Below are 21,373 nucleotides of genomic sequence, written 5' to 3' on the forward strand. Positions count from 1 at the left end.
TTTTTTCCCCAAGCCCCCGTTAATTTCCGACCTTGCTTATGATAATCCAAATGTAGTATTTCCAGTTAATTTAGCAGAAAAAATCATCAGCATGAGACGGTCTGGTAAGTGGATCATACCCGTTTCACCTTGTAAAACATCTTTGAAGTGTAGTCCATCACACGTCTTTTGCACTTGCTCTGCTGACTGAAACAAAGACTTTGAATGAAGGCATGAAAAGCAGCCGATTGCAGTATGAAACATAACTTTTGTTCAGTGTTGTCACGATCACTGTCTGTTCCTGTCAGTTCCTGGACTCCATTTCCCATAATCCTCCTTGCCAATCACATGCACACTCCACACCAATCACCAGTTGCCACATACAGCTTAGCACACTACCTGGACTATAAAGGACTCACACACACACCACCTCATTGCGAAGTCTTGATTTGCCCTGGTGATCACTACTAAGCGTTTTCTTGTGGATTGTTTCCTGGTTTCCGTTTGGATTGTTTATTCTTTGTGATTCTCTGCTGCCTGCCCTGAACCTAGCCTGTACCCTGATTCTGTTTGTCTGCCGCCTGCCTCGACCATTGCCTGTCCTTGTTTATGTTCCTGCCTTTGCCCCTGTCTACCTGTGTAAAGACTGTTCTTAATAAAGCTTGCAAATGGATCCCCGCTCTGCCGACCCAGCATTACAAGTGTGGAGTTGTACTTTTTTATTCTGGTTGTATTACAGATCTATTCATGAGAATCAATCGGGTCACTTGCACTGGTGCACCTAAATATTTTTTCACATTGCGACCATTTCGCTCGCATGGAGAAAAGAAGGTGTTTTATCTGATTTACAACAATTGTTTTATAACATCATATTGTTTTGGAATGATATTTATGTGATGTGTGCTCCTAAACTTTTCCCAGAGACATTTTCTTAGACTTGTGATGTGGAGCAGACGAGGAGGTGCTTTTATTGTTGTTGTTGTTGTTGTTTACCTTATTTACAATACGTATTTTGTAATATCATATTCTCAAATCAAACCATTGTAAACTGCCCAAATTTAAAATGGTAATATCAGCAATTTGTTCTTGCATGTCTCATGACCAAATATGATATCATAAAGCCTGAACGTTGAATTTTGATTATGTTGAGGTGTTGCTATATTTGAGTGCTGTTTCTACTGATGGATCATGCTGGCTTAATGGGAAAATCAAAAGGGGATGATGTGATTGAAGAGTATAAAGCCATCAATACATTGTCAAGTGGGATGAGAAGAGCTCTTGTTAACATAGGACACCTAACAGAGAGAATGGGTAAGCCACATTTCCATATTTAAGATTATTTGTGGCGGAAGGGAAATATGCCACCACTTTGTGGGGGAAATATTCAACACTTGACTAAAGAAGACTGAGTGAGCAACAGGATCTTAGCCCCCACACCCAATGCTTTTCGTCTTTGTACAACTGTTAGTTTATGTTGTGCCTATCGTGTTGCAATGTGAATGCTCAAGTTGTGGTGAGGTGGGATTCAGGATTTACTCAATACACGGCAGCCACCTGAAGTGTATATGTGTGTGCAGAAAACTCAGGAGGTAAGAGTTGTTGTCTGCAAAACCCACCCTCCCCAGATCTAACAGGACAGGTAAGACGCATCGGTAAGGAGTGGTCCTTAGTATAAGTGACTCAGAATTAACGTAAACAGTTTCAGCTTAACTAACAAAAAAATTTATTTACTAAATGTATTGTAATTGTTTCGTTTTCTTTGTTTTCACAGAAGGAGAGAAAATTTGTCAGTTTTAGTTCAATCTCAAATAACAAAATAACAATCAGTGCCACTTTTCAACCACACTGAAAAAAATCACATATATATAAACTTTCAAATAAAGTTAATATATATGTGAAATTTGAAATTCACTTAAAAATTCACTCCAGTTCAGCTCAAAATCTCAATTCAAAAATCCAGGGAAAGAAAGGTAAAAGTTATACTCCGTCCATTCATGAGTTCACGAGTCAAAAAGTTCACGAATGCACACAGAAGAAAGTATCCCTTTTCAGGAAAGTTCAGTAACGCTTTAGATTACAGCCCGGATAGTACTGAGTAATTACAATTTAAAGCGTAACTTCCGCTAATTATAGTGTACCTATAAAGTAAGTAGTGTAGTATAGGGGAACAATATGTAAAGTCTTGGGAATTCAATTCAATTCAATTTTATTTATAAAGCACATTTAAAATCAGCCTGAGCTGGCCAAAGTGCTGTACATAGAGTTAAAAGAAAAGGAAAAAGAAGAACATAAATACAAAAGAACACGTACAAATTACCAAGAATTAAAAGCACAGGAAAAAAGATGTGTTTTTAACATAGATTTAAATTCGGCAAACGTACAAGCAGTTCTGACTGGTATAGTGGCAAGCTATTACACAGCTAAGGGCCCGCTACTGCGAAAGCTGCGTTGCAGATGAGATCGTGATACCAGCAAAAGATTACCATTTTGGGATCTAAATGATCTCGAAGGATTGTACATAACAATCAGGTCAGATAGATATTTGGGAGCTAAATTATTGAGAGCTTTGTAAACGAATAACAAAATCTTGTAGTCGATACAGTATTGGACTGGCAGCCAGTGCAAAGAACGTAAGATTGGTGTAATATGGTCTCGTTTGCGGCTACCTGTAGAGGGGCTGCCACATTTTGGACCATCTGAAGGCGAGAGATGGAAGAGAGAGGTAACCCAGAATACAAAGAATTACAGTAATCGAGTCGAGTTGAGATAAAAGCATGAATAACAGTTTCCAAACTTTTCCTGCTTAAGAAAGGTTTGACTTTAGCTAACCTGCAAATATGATAAAAACTAGTACTAACTATGGCGTTGATTTGTTTGTCTAAATTAAGACCATTATCTAGGTGAAATCCTAGATCTTTAACATCAGAAGTAAGATAAGGAGTAAGAGTGCCAAGGTTGGTTGAGTCTTCATCTGGGTGCTCTTTTGGCCCAAAATGAATGATTTGGGTCTTATCATTGTAAAGTATCATGAAATTATTTGTAAGCCATAATTTGAGTTCATGCAGGCAAGCCTCCAGTCTCTTGTATGCTGAGTTATCTTTACGTTTAATAGGTATATAAAGTTGTGTGTCGTCCGCATAGCAGTGATACGACACCCCAAATGTATGCATAATTGATCCCAGAGGTAACATATACAGCGAAAATAATAACGGTGCTAAGATCGATCCTTGGGGTACACCACAGGTGACGTGAGCCACCGAGGATGAATGGACACCTAAATTGACTGTAAATCTTCTGTTTGACAGAAAAGATTGGAACCATTTCAACGCTGTACCAGTGATACCAATCGAGTATTCAAGCCGAGATAAAAGAATCTTGTGATCCACGAAATCAAAAGCAGAGCTCTAATCTAAAAGCACTAAGGCCATGGTATCACCAGCATCTGTGGTCATTAAAATATCATTGAAAACTTTTAAAAGAGCCTACTCAGTGCTATGAACGGTTTTAAAGCCCGAATGAAAAATATCAGAGATGGAACTAATTTGCAGGTAGTTCCTCAATTGTATAAAATTCAGCTTTTTCGAGAATTTTGGATAAAAACGGCAAATTAGAGATGGGTCTGTAATTTGCATATATTGCAGAGTCAAGTACAGGTTTTTTGAGGATAGGAGTCACAGCGGCTAATTTAAAACAGGCTGGAACTGTTCCGGTCACTAGACAATCATTAATGATGCGTAAAATGTCCGGTCTGACTGTATCGAAAATCTGTTTTAAGAAGCGGGAAGGGAGAATGTCATGAGAGGAAAAAGTAGGTTTCAATTTTGAAGTGACTTCACTACATGTCTGAAGGGAGATCAGTTCAAATTCACTCCACTGTGAACTGGAGAAAGAGGGATCAGGTAGACCTGCAGGCTGTATCGAAGTAAAAACTTGTGCTCTAGTAGTGTTGGTTTTGTCTAAAAAGAAGTTAAGAAAATTTTCACAGTCAAAAGAAGAGATCACAGATGGAGTCTTAACGGGAGGATTTAAGACAGAATCGATAGTCATAAAGAGCGTTCTAGAACAATGTGAGTTTTTAACAATGATATCAGATAAAAATGTATGCTTTGCAGCCCTGACAGCCTTTTGGAAATTTTGAAGGGAGACATTCAGCATATCAAATGATATTTGAAGCCTGTATTTTTTCCATTTACGTTCAAATCGTCTGCACTGCTGTTGTAATAATCTGATATCATTGTTGATCCAAGGCTGAGACTTGTTTCGGGGATAGACCAGCCTTCGAGAAGCAATGGAGTCCAAAATGTTACAAATAGATCTGTTTAGATTTAAATACAGCTTAAATACAGAGTAAATGTATAAATATGAATGTATATATTTTCACAGTTAACGTTTCATTTAATATAAAAAACAAACAAGGTTAACTAATTGCTAACGATATAAAACTAACATTACATAGTTTAACCATACATATTTTGGTCCAGTGTCCTGTCGTCGCCGGCAGTGAAGCATGTCAAAACCCAATAGAAAGTCATAAAACTTTAAAATGCACACACAAACGTCAGCTGTCTGTCACACAGCCGCTATATCCATGTAACGACGCTCGGCTCATTGTTGCCACGTCTGGGATTGGGATACTTTTACACTTGTGCTGTGATTATGCTACTTTTGGGACAGTTTTGTTGCGCAGACCTGGCAACCCTCCACTGCAAAGCCCCACCCCTTTCATACACTCCGAAGTGCGTAGCCCCTGAATTGGGACACGGCTAGTCACACATCACTCTGTTTCCTGGATTATGATCATTTGCTGCCTGCCCTGATATTTGCCTGTTTTTTGGACTACTCTTTGCCTTGTCTCTCTTGAACCTGTTTGCTGGTGTTTGACCTCCTGCTTGTGTGCCTACGCTCTTTAAATAAAGCTTGCGCTTGGATCCACCATCCTGTCTTTTTAATCTCAATCATTACAGGTACAGAGCTGCCATATGGCAACCTTGATATTTTCTCAATTTACAGTGAAACTCTGTTGGACAAAGTTGAATTGGGATTAAAACTTTCTAATCTACTTATCAAAGATGCTGCAAAAAAAATCTCCCTTGAGAAGAGATGTGTAGAAATGAGGTAAATAGAGCAATTTCTGGAGCACTTCTACAGCGTCTTCTGTGTGAGGGTGACAGTGGGAAAGAGAGTGTTTGAGGGACATTCACATGTCATGGGAATTAAAAACAACACATCATTGGCAACCTTAAGGCCTGCCCTTTTAATTCCCATAATGCAATATATTGTATTTGTTCTGAATGACAAGGAAATGAGTAGAAATTAATTGTTGTCATATGGCAACTCTGTACCATAGAGGGTTCTGGATCTTGAGAGTTTCAATGGCTTTGCTCTCTATGAAGGCCTCACTGAGCCATCGGATTTCATCAAAAATATCTTAATTTGTGTTCTGAAGATTAACGAAGGTCTTACAGGTGTGGAACGACATGAGGGTGAGTGATTAATGACAGAATTTTCATTTTTGGGTTCATTTTAACCCTTTAATCTTCTCTAAGTTACACAAATGTGCCAACAGGTGGCAGTATAGCACCAAATATAACTGATGGGGTGCGGTATATATCCACCTTACTGTGTTAGTTCATATTGGCCCAGAAATTGGGACAGAGAGAGTGAAGATCTCACTTCTTCATGATCTCTTTAATTTGTGCAGTATTGTGTGTGTTAAGTAATTAACTTAACTAATGTTAAATGTTTGAATATGATGAGTTTGGGTGAAAGTGTGTCTGCTATCGTTACGTTCTGCTGCATGATCACAGTTTCACTACCGCAATAGTGTTCGGTGTGATTCTGAACTTATTGTGTATTAAAAACTAATTTTGATGTCACTGTATAGTATTCTGTTTGACCTTATTGTGTATCTTTAAGATGCCATTTTAATCATCACAGTTTCAGTGTTCGTTTACCTCACTGTGTCACTCAATGTATATTGATACGAAATATGATTTATAGCTATGTAAAGATGTGTAGCGGCCTATCACTTAATTCAGTGATAGTGTGTAACCTATTGTGTTTTCTACATTTCTTTGTAGGAAAACACACACACACTCACTCACACACTTACACTCTTCTCAAACAGCTTCCCAAGATTGTTTTAGCCCATATCAACTGGATTAAAGTTGTTTTTGGGAATCTGGAGTATTGCACCTCTTTTTAATGGAAAAACTTGGAGTAGGACAACGCACATGATATCACAGCCTATCCGACATGATGAATAAAAATAACAAACACATGATGTAATATAATTTTATTTCAAACGAATGAGGAAAATGAAGTGGGTTTAATCTGAAAGTTTTTAGAATTATAGAATAATCTGTCATCTTTCTGACGGCTCCGCCTGCGCTTGAGCTGTTGCTCTGTTGATCATTTAAACATGTTCATTACACTAATAAAACTGATTGAACAGTGATTGATTAGCCTATATTAAAGCAATAAGCCCCGTGAAGCCGTTAGGAATGACGAGGAACGGAGTGCCTAACGCCCCTTATAACTGTATTTGTCAAATATGATGTAGGCTCATTTATTTATTTGTAAAACACAATACATTTATTTGTTGCTCTGCGTTTTTGCTCAAACTGACATTTGTATTTGCATATCACTTTCTGTTTGTTTGTGAGTCGAGTTTTCCATTTTATTCCTTATTACGCCATTAGCTCTATGCATTTTCAAAATATGTTTTAATATGTTTAACTTTTGAATAATGGGACTGCATAGAACAGTGTAAAAACTTCAAAAATGTAAATTAATCCCTAATATGAACGGAATATAGCATCAAAATATGCAGTATACATTTATTTTTATTTTTTTTAATGAAACATTAACCAATCATTCCTGTTCCTGTGTCAGGCTCAGGCTGCTTACAGTTTCACTGTTACTCAGTCACTCAATCGCTTTAATGTTAAAATGATATTTTACTAATATTTTTACTCAAATGGAACATACCATAGGAGGTTTGGCATGGTTGTATTTTGGTGCTGTCATTGCGTTTTTTAAACATCGTATTCCAACGTGCAGATTACATTATTTTAACACATGAATAAAGCGTCTCCCAAAAGTTGTAGTTTGGTCTAGTTTCGTTTTTCGCAGTAGACAATCCTGATATTTATGTTTTTTTGACTACTTAAAGAAAACATACCAGGTTGGTATTTTCACAAAGTTTTTAGCGTTTTATTTTGGTTACATTATTTTATTAATAAACGTAGTACAACGTTACTTAATTGCAACCAAAATACAACATTGTGAAAAGCTGTAAAAACGTTTGTGTTTGCTGGGAAGAGATCAACATGTCTGTCTGTGATTGGCTGCATCGCTGCAGAAACACGCTGTAAACAGAAACATTTGATGTTCTCCAGAGCAAACACAGAATGATTATTACAGTCTCAACTGACGTGCTCTTGCTTGTGTTCGAGTGTTTAGCACCCTGAAGAACCCCAGTAGAGCCGGGCCTGTGGAACATTATACTCTATCGTTAAAGAAATTAATACTTTTATTCATCAAGGATGCATTAAATTGATCAAAAGTGACAGTAAAGTCATGTAATAATGTTACAAAGGATTTCTATTTCAAATAAATTGTTCTTTTGAACTTTCTATTCATCAAAGAAGCCTGAAATAAAATGTACACAAGAGTTTTCAACATTGATAATAGTAAGAAATGTTTCTTGAGCATCAAATCATCATATTAGAATGATTTCTGAAGGATCATGTGACACTGAAGACTGGAGTAATGATGCTGAAAATTCACGACTGTAAGCTACTATAACCAATACATGCCAATAAATAAGCCTTAATATTATTTTTTGTAAGAGTTTATTTCACATATAGTTTCCATATACTGGCAAAAACAAGAATTTGTTAAAAAACTTTGTTAAAAATTTCTTCCAAAGTGTTAACTGAATAAAAAAAGGTTTCTCACATGGTTAAAGCCAGCAGAATCGTCTCATAAAACATGTTTTGGGGACAAACAAACATGTGGGTGGATCTTCTCAATAAAAAGACAAATCTTTAGAAAGAAAAAAGCTCAAAAGTTTGAGTTTGATCATCACTGAATCTCTGTCTTGCTAGTTTCCCTGTGGCTCTGACTGCCAGTCGAATGGCCTTCTTCTGACTGATTCCTGTGCTCTCGTCCTCCTGTATGACGCTCTGTTTCTCCTCAGAGCTCACCAAACACTTTCCCAGGACTTGGGCTGCAGCTGCCATGAGTGATCATAACCCGTTCAGCTTCATGTCGAGACTCCTCTGTTAAACTCCAGTATATTTTCTGTTAGAAAGCCCCCGTTTTTCTCCTGTTTGAACTGCTCCACTTTCTCATGCAACTTCTGTATCTCCTGAATACAGTGTTTGAGGGAACTGAGAAATGCAAAGTGTCCTCCGTTTACTCTCACCATCGCCTCTATTTTACTGATCAGATCTTTGAACTGGGGAAACTGGCAGACTCGTTGTATAAACAGAAGTATCGCTTTCCACAGCTATCTACAAGTTTAAGATCTGGATCACTTTGCTGCAAAAACTGTTTTTATTTTCTAACTGATCTTTATGGGTGAAGATGATCCTGGTGTATTGTTCTATCTGTTCTCCAAACACTCCTTTATTGTGTTTTTCTTTGGTGAATCGACCCACTTTAATCATGATAATGAAAGCATGTGGTCCAGGAGACGAGTATGTTATGCACTTCACTGATTCAGTAATAACCTCCTCTTCACTGAGTTCATTATCATAAAGTCCAGATGTGTTGATCACTGAAATCTTTTTACCGTTCCTCACTGGACTTTCTGATTGACACTGTTTGGCTTGAGAGTTTGAGCTGATGGAGGATTCAAACACACTTTCACCAATGGTGTTTCCTGCTGCACTTTTCCCAGATCCAGTTTTTCCCAGCAGAACCAGCCTGATCTGATCTTTCCTCTCGGGAATCTGAATCAAGATTAGCGTTACATTCACATATATGCACGCCGTCTGTCAAATTATTACTTAAAACAAACTCATGACTGAGATTGAGAGAATAAAAGCATGTTTGGCAACAAAAAATGCTTTATTCATTATGATCTTAACCTGAAAAAGGCAGTACATGTTGTGATTAAGTCATTTTCATTAATAGAAATGAGTAAATGTATTTGTGAGACAACATAAATAAAAAAAGCACATAAGTGTAGAGTTTATGATGTAATTTACAGATTTAAGATGGAAATTATTGCTGTGACCCTTTAAAAACAAATAACCAGGTGAGATATTAAAATATGAGTAATTTTATCACATTTTTGCTGTTAAAAAGTTGTTATTGTTACAACAGTAAACGTTTTCCTACACAGTGTGTGTCTGATATGAATAAAATACTTCGTCAAATTATAATTGAAAGGATTATTATTGTCGCTTCGACAGCAGTGTATGGAGTTTGTATTTAACAATCTATAAATGTCTTTTTATAGTAATTCGTTTAAACTCTTTAAATGTCTGAATCCTGAAATAAACACGATGTGGTTGAAAACACTGAACAGTTGTGATATGAACAGCACTGAGCGCGTCGTCTCTTGGCTCAACGCCAGCAGCGCGTGAAAGCGCGTTTGAATTGATCAGTGACGCGCTGAACGCTCTAATCGCACCGCTGTGATCGCACGCGTCAAAGTCTCGTGACGGGGTGAAACAAGTTGAAACTGCACCGGACCCGGACTCAGAAGATTCGCGAATCAATCACTCGTTTGATGTGATCGGTTCTTTTGAACTGGTTTTCAGAAAGTTCTGAAATTGTTCTTCATTTAGTTTGATTCATTCAGGGAGTTCACTCTCTCTGTCACACACACCGACTCGTTTGCAGCGGTTTTTCACACAGAAATATGAACGGGATGTTGTATAAGACAGAAAACAAAAAGATGACTCACAATTTTCTCAGATGTTTTCATCACCAGTGAGGTGAGGGCTACTGGTCTGAATCATTTAAAACCTTTGGGCTCCCACATTTTGCCACAGAAACAACTGTGGCATGTTTCCAAATTTGTGGGACAATTTGCATTTTAAGAGAAATGTTAAAAATCTGTGTAAATATGCCACTTAGCTGTAAACTACATGCTTTCAGCAGCTTGCCACTAATGTTATCTGGTCCAGGGCTTTTATTTTCTTTGATCCTTTTAAAAAGCCTAGCTACTGTAGAAGCATCAATATTAAACACTGTACTACTTTGTGAAGAATCATACTTGACATTATCATCATCCACATTAAATTTTAAATAAAATTTGTTTAGTTCATTAGCTAAAGCAGGGCTCTAGACTAACTTTTTGCACTGGTTGCACTGGTGTGCCTAACTTTTTTTCTTAGGTGCACCCAAATTTTCAACCGCATCGCATTTAACACCGCAGTTTTACAAGTTCACTTTTTTTTTTTTTTTAATCACTGTCCATATAGGCAATATTGACTTTTAAATGATTAACTAACAATCTGGTCAACATAAAGTTCTTTATTTGAAGCACAATTCTACAAGAAAGGTAACTTGCTGAAAAAGTGTTGGTGCTTAAAGTGCTTCATTACTGCTTACACATGTAATGGATAGTATTCATGGTATTCATCACACTAGGTATTCATAATATTCATAGTATTCATCACTATTCAGCAGACATTAACATTGGGACAGTAAATACAGTCATAGTTCTGTTCAATATACCAAGTAACTTTCGTTTTAACATTGTGGTTAAAAGAAATGAAAATGGAATGGGGAAATAGCCAATTAATTAATCGTTTCATTGTTTTATGTTGTAATGTATGTAATGTTTATAATAGAGCCGTTAGTCTGAGATCGATTCTTTATTATAGTCATGTTTGTAGTAGATCCGTTAATCTGAGATCGATTGCTCATGTCTCGCTTTCTCAGACGGTATCGCGAGAGTTTCTCCATACAGGCGAACGTTCTCAGGTGAGATCGCGAGGGCTGCTCATACGAGTAAACGTCTCATCATCTCGTGATTATTCTCAGGTATCGGATCACTAAAGTGATTATAATGCAGTTCGGAAACGAGTTTGAATGTTGAGGACATGTGTATGTAATAGTTGAAGAAAAGTAAGTTTCATTAAGTTTGTTAGTGCGTGCACACGAGCGGATTATTCATTATCCGCCCTTCATTATCTCTTATTGGTTTAGACCACACTATGGGGCTAATGTGTATCTGTTGTTGAACCACAGGGAGACTTTCAGAGTCGCGGACTCTTTAAAAGATTTTTCAATTCTGCATTAAACCAGGGCTTGTTATTTGAATGGCAGGTCAATCACATTCTCAACACAAAATGAGATATAACTGCACACCACATCAGTCAGCTCGACGATTTGTGAAAAACAGAGCAGTCCGTGCACTCAAAGCATCCTTGTAGAGCCAATATACCATCCTCATTCCACACTTGGACCTTCCGTGTTTCTGTGCCTTTCCTTCGCAGCACAGTCTTATATGTTGGGATCAGGAGCACCGCGCTATGGTCCGAAGAGCAACGGATCTGTACGCTCCCCGTATGGATCCGTAACATAAATCAAGAGTCTTTTTCCACGAGTGTTACAAGTAATATACTGGTGAAAGTGTTTTATTGCAGTTACTGTGATTAAAATCACACACAACGAGACACGGGGCCTCAGGTGAGATGGACTGAAGTCTTTGTAACACAGAGAACAACACTTCATTGGCATTTTTAGCATTGGATTTAGAGTGAATATGTACAACAGTCAGGAACACTTGAGGAAACTCCCTGGGCAAATAATATGGTCTCACGGAAATTGTCAGTAGCTCAATGTCCGGTAAGCACATTTCCTCCCGTACAGTCACATTATTACACCACTGTGGATTATCATAAAGCATACTCCACCTCCCTGTCGCTTCCCCGTCGTGCCTGGGTCGTGATCAAGACGTACTGGCACTCCAAATCCGTCGATAAAAGCAGAATCCGTGTCTGCATCCGTCAGCCACGTCTCTGTGAAGGCCAACACACACATCTCTGAAATCACGTGTGTAAAATACTCATGCCTGAAGTTCGTCCACCTTGTTTTTAAGCGACTGGACATTAGCAAGGACTATTGAGGGCAGGGCAGACGTTTCTTCCTTGTTAAAATTCTCACGCCACCCTTCTCGCCTCTTTTTCGAATTTTCCTACTAGTCCCGCGATTTTCTTCAGGACCAATGAGCTGGTTGTTATGAGCCGTAGTAGTGTCCTTAAACAGGGGAAAGTTTTCGAGTTGCCTCGGCACCAAGCTACCAGCGTTCAATCCAAGGGGAAAGTCTCGGGTATACTGAATCCTATTTGGTAATGTTCCAATGGCAAGATTAAATAAAAGTAATAAAACCAGCAAAAATATGGCACCCATCTTCCTTAAAACCATAAAAGTAACCATCACAATAAATAAATACACATATACATGTCAACAACACATGAAACAAAGCTTTATTCAAACTTATTGTTCTAACAATCACGTATTTACAGTCCTGCTGCCATCTTAACACAGCTGTGCCCATTCTGCAGCTTTATTCTGATGAAGCAGCTGACCACCGTGAACACCTTCATCCATCATGTCCAGGGGCGGATTAAGGTGGTCAGGGGCCCCTAGGCTGCTCTTTGTGTGAGGGCCCCCCCACCCCCCTTAATCATTATGCTTTCTTGAAAAAATTTATTTAATGCCATACATGGTCCACACGCAAATATTAAGGTTAACTGGCACACGCTCATCGAGACAGCCAATTACTACAGTTTTTCTTCTATGTCCCTTCAACTGGTGGACCACCACAGTAAGACAATTACCACCACATTGCATAGGTAAAATGTGAAATTGAAAATCATAAATCATATAAACCAATATATAACATAGCATAGGCGGAGGGTGAACCAACTCTAGGGTAAGGCTAGATGCGATTCCTCCATGAAAACATAGAGTCTATGTCATGAAATAGTTACGTGTCGCCTATCAGCAACCTATACACATCCCAATATAAATGCAAAAATGTGATCTTCAAATTCTGAATGAATTAGGCCTATTATGGAAGCCCGTTTCCACCACTAAATAAAAAATTAAAAACCGTAATTGCGACTTTTTATCTCAATATTGTGACTTTTTATCTTGCAACTTTTTTTTTTCCTCACAATTGCGAGTTATAAAGTCACAATTCTGAGATATAAACTCGCAATTGCGAGAAAAAAAGTCGGAATTGTTACTATATTGCGAGTTTATATCTCAGAATTGTGACTATATCACGCAATTGCGAGTTAATATCTGGGCAATTCTGACTTTATAACTCGCAATTGTGAGAAAAAAAGTCAGAATTCTGAGATTAAGTCGCAATTACTGTTTTTTTTTTGTTTTTTTGTTTTTTTTTAATTAAGTGGCGAAAACGAGCTTCCATACTATAAAGCCTAGAAAGCGTGCATAAAAGCGCTCCCTTTATAACCACTAAGCTGTCACTCATCTTAATTCATTGCGATCTCACAAAGTTTTGCTAATCGATTAAGCTGACAATGAATATCTTATCTGGCCTTTATAATAACTATATTTTTTTGTTAAAAGGTAAATTATAACGAGAGGATTTGAGTGTGCAGATCTCAGCACTGGACAAAAACTCATGCGTTCAAGAAATCATCAAGTAAGTTTGTGATTGGCTACATTGCTCAAAAATACGCTGTAAATAGAAAACCTGTTTATTAGTTTGGACGCTCTCAAGAGCACAATCACCAAATCTGTTTATGATGAGACTGAGAGCATTAGCGAGAGTGCACTCCGGCGTTTCAGCGATGACTAATCTGAACACCTCTGATTGGCCATTGCAGTTGTAAGCTCAACAGAATCGTGTGTGATTGGTTATAGGGCGCAAGATCTATATTAAATGCCGCAACCAACACTTTTCATTTAATTTTTATTTTCACTTTATTACTAGATTTAGTTTAAATGTGCAGATGCATTTTTGGCCAAAGCCCCCGTTAATTTTTGACCCATTGCCAGGGGAAGCTAAGCCTTCCCCAGCTCCGCCTATGATACATAGCCTAATCAGCATAAAACTTGCCACAGCGCACCAGTAAACGTAATTATTATGAGTGTGTAGTGAAAAAACAGCAAGCAGACTTTCTAAACATTTTAATAATTTATTGTTTCAAGCTTTCTACAGATATATTTCTCGTGTCTGTGAGGGAAGTACGGTTCATGTTTGTTACGTGCTCAAGTTCACAGAGATGACAGAACGCGCATCCTGGTTGATTTCATTTCACAAAAGCACACCGTTTTCTGTTATTGTGAGTTTACAGAAATAAAAGTACACCCTTTACAGTTTGTATTACTCTTATCTGTATGACCAAAATGACGGAGTATTTATCGCACCTGCGCCTCCATGTCATGCAGCGAGCGCGCTCTCCACACAAACGGATATGCACCAAATAATAGTGCACATTTATCTAGGACTACCAGGCTAACATTAGCGGACTTGTAAAGTTGCTACTACTTACATGTTTCAAGTGATAAGCCGTATTTGATGGTCGATGAATGATAAGCGAATGTTTGTATTTCCTGCATTAACGATCTCTCCCTCACGAACTGCGTGACTTCGCCACGTCTTGATGTATCCAATGCCTTTAAGTATTATGTCAATTTAGGTATTTTTTTCAGTATATCTTGTTCACGTTGTTGTTTTAACCTTTGTATTTTCCGATTTTTTTTTTGTGCTCCACTATCGTAATTTCTTTCGGACATTTTGCTGCTATGCCGCCTAGCAATAGCAGTGACGTAATGAAAATGATTGACATGATTTGATCAGCAGCTGATTGGACAGATGTGACCTAAATGTCACATCTATCCAATCACCTGATTTTTTTAATGTTTCTTATGGGCCAATGAGGGTCTTTTTTTGTTCGCGCTGTAAATTAAAAAAAAAAATAAAAAAAATAAAAAATAGCCTGGCCAATCCGGGGCCCCTGCACACGTGGGGCCCCTAGGCTGCAGCCTAGGTAAGCCTGTGCGTTAATCCGCGCCTGATCATGTCCCTCACTGCTGGGGCACGTTCAAGCTCAAACCGGTGCGCAATGTTTTGCTACGGTTTCCGGGTCGAACAACATGTTTCCTGGAAACGGTGTGCAACGGGTTTGAGATACGTTTTCTCTTGTTTGGTGGGCGTGTCAGAAATGTCAGCCCAATCAGCTGCAAGATGTATATAAACCACGCGGTATTAAAGAGACAGCTCACACAAAATGGGTATTAATGTAACATAAAAATACTATACATATTTATATATTTTGCTATAATTGTGAAGTGACACTTTCATAAACTTTCTATAGGCTACTCCTCTGATTATATGGTAAATATTACAATATCATAGCTCAACAACAGTGATCAGCAATAATGATAAGCCTAATACTCACAGTAAAAATAATAAGTCATATAGATCATAACACAGTCTCGGAGGTAAGAAGTGGATTATCCTTCACCTGAAATGTTTGTCTTTTCATCCTGAAATGCGAGGCAAATTTTGGATCACAATAATTAGGAACCACAGTTTCCACAAATCCCTTCACTCAATTGGGTTTGTTCTCTTTTATTCTGGACAGCAAGGGCAGTGACTGTAACATCGAACGTATTTTGCAGTATTATACATGCACAGACTAGTAATCAATTAAAAAATTATGTAAAAATAAAAACGGCATTAATTAGCGCCCTCTCATGGTACGTACAGTGCGTACAGCCGTACGGCTGCAGGCGCCACTGTATACCAACTTCATCAGGCCCCGACAATTCTTAAAAAAGATCACAAAGAATGGCCTTCTCAGCTGCCATAGTTGCAACTCTTGCGTCATCAGAACGGGGTGTTCAACGCACCACCGTTTCCGTTTAAAAAACGTTTTGTCGTTCAGCCCTGCTCTTCTTAATGGGAACATCGTTGATACAGAGGATGAGGAAGATGATGATGATGATGATGGACCCCTGAACCGCACAACCTTGAAGCAAGAGTGGGAGAAGATGTGCGGGTCAATCTGGCTGCTGCTGTGTCTGCTCCAAACATTCCTGTGCTCTCCATGAGCATGACCAGCGGCGCCTGCAGCTGCACGCACTGTGCGTACCATGAGAGGGCGCTAAATAATGCCGTTTTTATTTTTTACATAATTCTTAAATTGATTATTAAAATATATCTGCGCACACTTATGACATATTAAAAAAGCAAGAGAGAAATGAGAATAAATAAAGGTGTGCGTTTGTGTGTTGTAAAATCAAATGTGTGTATGTGAGTGCATGGGTGGGCCTGGGGGAAATGGGTGAAAAGAGATCTGATTGGCTATTTAGTTCGTCGCTTTTTCCACACATGAGAAATGCCATTACAGATAGTTAATGTTTAAAAACAGACTCAAAATGAGTAAATGCTCTCTAAAACAGCTAAATTTGATTGAAACATTTGCATTGAGTAGGGATGGAGAAATGAAGCCTCTTAAATCTTTAAAGCTTTTCTCTGAATGTTTCGGAAAAAGTTTCAAAGCATCAAGAGTGTCGCAAACAGTGCCTTCTTGTGGCAGGTAAAATTTACAGCAGCCATAAACCTGAGTGCGCAGCTCCGTTGTTTTATCCATTAAGCACAAACAAAAGCCTGACGACGCTAAATGTGTTTAGTTTTCTGATAATATAATTCACATATTAAAGTTTGGCAATAAATTAAATGTAACATATATATATATATATATACACACACACACACACATATACACACTAATACTGAGTTGTTTGAGGCAAGTAAATTGTGCTGTTATTTTATTGTTTTTATAGGCTAGCTACTATTGACATAACATATGATAATGTAATATAGGCTACAGGCTTATATATTTAAAATGTTTGTAAATGGACTTGAACTAACATATACCTGTAGAGTAGTGGTCTGAGTTCAAACATTCCGACACACAAAGTGAAACATTCACGTGACTGGAAACAATGTGAGGCTTCGTTTTTCGTTAATCACATGTTTCTCTAAAAACAGTACGCACATTTCGGGACAAAGCTGCTCAGATATAAAGTAAAAAACAAAACAAAACAAAAAATTCATGAAGCATCTATTAGTTATGTGCATCAAATTTACTAAGTGCATGAGCTGGAAAAAGACAGTCGATCAGTCCAGCAGCATAAAATCCTGCAGGCGCCCCTGACCAAAAATACCTGTAAAACATTTAAACAGATTAAAACGTTTTACAATTAATGTCAGCATTCTGTTTCTTGCCATATTTCATTTAATATGTTTACAATTACATGCTAATTTTTGCTGTAGCTTCTTTACTTTTGTGGTGTAGTGGTCTAAACCACTGAGCTGGTCAGCAGAAGGTTGCTGGTTCGATCTCCACAGCGTCTCCACCAGTGTGTCCTTGATCGAGACACTTTACTCCAGGTTACTCCACGGCAGGCACGTGCAGGGGGAGGGGTCTTTGGGGGCTCGAGCCCCTGCCCTTTTTCGAAATTTATCAAAAGTGCCCCTCTCAGACAAATAGCAATGATAATATTGTGGTCAATAAAACAAATGCATTTAAATGATAATTAACATGACAATGTGTACAACAGTAACGAATCGCTCAAAAGCTGAAAATTCCTGTTTATTTTTTACATACCCATCAGTGTGAGGCGTTTTGAACAGTCTGTTCAGGCTCTCGAGCATATATGGTAAAGCATAACTGTAAATAAATGTAAATGTGATTTTTGTAAATCCTTTTTTGTTAGTGTCTGGGGCACAAACACTCAATAAAGCTGCTTATTTCTTAAAGTTTACTTTTTCAAGGCACTACTATAATATAAATGCATTTATGCATTTATAATAAATACATTTCATACAGTTTCTATTTGGGATCATAAAGGGTTAGTTCACCCAAACATATAAATTCAGTCATTATTTACTCGTCTTCACGCTGTTCAATCCCTGCTGGTTTCTTTTCCCCACAAATGCCTCTGTCACCTTGTCTTGCAGGTCCTGCTCCGCCACAAAAGCTCTGCAGCAAACATACAGACATCAAGAATCAGAAAAGTGCTGTAATAACTGTTTAAATTACAATAATTAACCCGCTACTTCGTTTGGGGTCAACACTCGTGACCTTCAGGGTCAGGCAACAAAATAACTGTTTTTTTTTTAACAAATGTAATTTTACTCTGTTTATTAATGTTTTTACTCCACATTTGTGCAGTTTTTGGAAGATTTACGATAACTTTTACATTTATATAAATAAATTAAATAATTTTTTAAATAGGTTTTTATACAACAACAGCTTTTTATGTAAAATTTACTTTATAAAAGACCCACATTTCTAACTTTCATTCATGGGGATAACATGGATAATTTGACATGGTTTAGTGTAAGATTTTTGAAAAATGCCGCTCTGCAGCCATCTGCTGGATAAAGTGATCATTTTTTACTTTTAAAACTGCATTTTCCAAAAGATGGGCAAAAATCTTACACTAAACCATGTCAAATTATCCATGTTATCCCCATGAATGAAAGTTAGAAATGTGGGTCGGGACGTTCTAAAACGCTTAACGAGGCTTAATTTACTAAGACAGAGATATTAACAGAGCAAACTCAGTAAACACCAAACTAATAAAGCATACTGTGTACAGAAAAGCAGATGAACCCAGAATATGAAGGCGACATGTTTAATTACACGTTAAGTGTTTTCCTCCCATAAAGAAAATGCTTAATGTGGCTTAATGTACACACAGTGACATTAAAAGACCAAACTTAGGAAACAGATCAGATTTTATCTTTTTAAAGTCAATTTTACATGAAAAATATGTATAACTTTTTTTTTTACATTTATTTATATAAATTTAAAATATATCATAAATCCTCCAAAAACTGCAGAAATGTTGAGTAAAAACATTAATAAAAAGAGTAAAATTACATTAGTTTAAAAACAAAGTTATTTTGTTACAAAAATCATTTAGTTGACTGAGGTCTCCAGAGACCCCGAAGGTCACGAGTGTTACTTCTTCTTTCACACTAACATAAAAACAGATATCATTCCAATTTATTTATTTGTAGATCTAGAAAGTGTTAACCACCGTACAAAGTTGCACGCCATTTGGACGAAGAGAACTTTTTATTTTTTTATTTTAGCAAACATCATTTGGGGTCAAAAACCAAAGACCACCAGAGGGTTAAAATAAACTACAGCTTAAGATCTAAGTAGATTTGTATTGATTTCTGTAGTATCGTCACTCAAAGCCTTTGATGGCATCAGTCCTTCATCAGTCTCTCTCCACCGGATAAACACACGTGATCATCTGTCCCTGTAACATCAGACAAGATTCAAGTTTCTCTGAGATTGATGTGCTCAACACTACATTCACATGATGATGATGATCTGTTAACTCTCTTTTTATCAACACAAATGTTCCTTCATTTATCAACAGTACTAACAGACAAATAAAACAGATAACTTATGTCTAGTTACTGTAGATTTATTTATTTACATTATTTTCATTCATGTAAAGTAAACAGTTTTGACAACAGTGAATTCTACATAATAGCACACACACATCACTCATACATAATCCATCACTCATAAGCCACAATACTTACAGAAGATGTTCCTGTCAGATGTTAAATAAACATTTAATAAGCATCTTTAAGATGTGGTTTAGAACATGTAAATCCACTTCAGAGAATTAAGTTATGTGTGTTTACTAGAGCCTGTTATCATAATCGTGTTTTTACTGTAAAATCACAACTGTAGTGTCTAGCATCTTTACACATTCAGCGGTTTACTCTACAGTAGTTCAGCAAATGCGATTTTAACACAAGAACTGTGTTTTTGGTGTTCAATACTCACATTTGAAAGCATCCGCGCCGCTTTTCTCCTCTGTGTCGATCATGACGTATCCTCTCCCGTGGCCTCCTGGGATAGAAGAGTGTCCATCGAGGAGCACTTCAGAATCTGGGCGGGAGCAGTAGGCCATCCGGGAACTTCTCGACTACTCTTTTATTACTGAGGTTTCTGACATACTCGCTCGCCTACTGCTTTTCCCCTACTATATAGTAGAGAAGTAGGCGGTTTCGGACGCAGCCACCGTAGCAGAAGTTCGGTTGAGCGCGTCACCGGACGGAGAGCGGTGTTGGAGACTGACCGAGAGCACGAGAGAGAGTTTCATCAAGAACACTGTTGTTGTTGTTTTTGCATCATTCGACTAGGCATTTTGAGAGTTCTGCTGTTTTTTTTCTCCGAGTCACCCATGAACTGTCTTACAGAGCGAGAGACATCTATTTCTTCCTGCGAGTTACTTAAGTGCACTTGTTAGTGCGTGAGGAAGTGTTTCTGAACTGAACTATAGTTTTTCTACGGAGTGATTTATTTTTTTCCTTTTTATTTTTTTAGTATTTTTGCACTTTTGGAGACTGAAATCGTTACGATCAAGTTTTACTTCTGAAAACCCCAAGAAGCACTGTAAGCCAGACGCTGTTTCGTGAGTCGCGTGCGCCCCGTGGCTGAGCGCCACTTTGAATGACTGTAAATCAAAGTCTGATTAGTGTATTTAAAAGAAAATTTGCAGGACAACTCTTTATGGTGTTTAATAAATAATGTTAGATACAGCTTCCTGACATTTATAGAAAGGTGGTATAAATGCGTTTTAAAAAGTGTGCATAGAAAAATACAAAATTTTAGCCTCTCTCTTAAATATGTCACAGAGGTTTGCCCAATGAACATATTTAAGTATCCATTGATTCATTAAAGATGGAATTTATTTTATTTAATAAGTAAACGTTTTTAAACTACATTACCCATAAGCCTCCGCCATTCTGTCGGTGGAACGTGAAATCATGGCGCTGATACTTGTAGTTCTTTGAAGTGTGTGCTTAGGCTTAGGTTTAGGGTTGTGATGTCGATAATGGGATAATTTCTCTCAACATAGCAACGTGGTATTGTTAACTGAATGTATAACTGGCATAATATTAACAGCAAAACGTACTTTGCAACACGAAGCGCTTTTTAATAGGGGTTTAAAGATCGACCAACCAGAGCGGTTCCTGCCGGTGCTGTGGAGCCAATGACAACGCAGTTCAAAAGAGGCGCCATGCACACTTGTCTACATATATGGTCAATTACGGTTTTATATGGCGAATTTATTAATGAGATGAATGCATAAGACTCCTATAAAAATATATTTGGTTATGTTTTATACATTTATAATTTCCCATTAAACGTAAACTAGCATTTTTAAACGATAGCTTCCTTTGTGTGGTTAACCTGATGTAGAAATAGGCTTTAAGTTAGGCTCTTCCAAGCAAGGGCCAAATGGTTTCCATCCATTGCATACACCATGGAGTTAAGTAATATTTATTAAATAAATAAATAGATTTTACATATTAAATACATAAACAATAACCCCCGGT

The 21,373-nt window shown here is 37.6% G+C and overlaps 1 pseudogene; it reads right to left on the reverse strand.

The window, feature by feature from the left end:
• Positions 1 to 4,732: 4,732 nt before the first annotated feature.
• LOC127497462 (GTPase IMAP family member 9-like) lies at positions 4,733 to 11,988 on the reverse strand (annotated as a pseudogene).
• Between the last annotated feature and the right edge of the window lie 9,385 nt (positions 11,989 to 21,373).

The sequence above is a fragment of the Ctenopharyngodon idella genome, chromosome 16 (genome assembly GCF_019924925.1).
Source record: "Ctenopharyngodon idella isolate HZGC_01 chromosome 16, HZGC01, whole genome shotgun sequence".
In the NCBI taxonomy this organism is placed as follows: domain Eukaryota; kingdom Metazoa; phylum Chordata; class Actinopteri; order Cypriniformes; family Xenocyprididae; genus Ctenopharyngodon; species Ctenopharyngodon idella.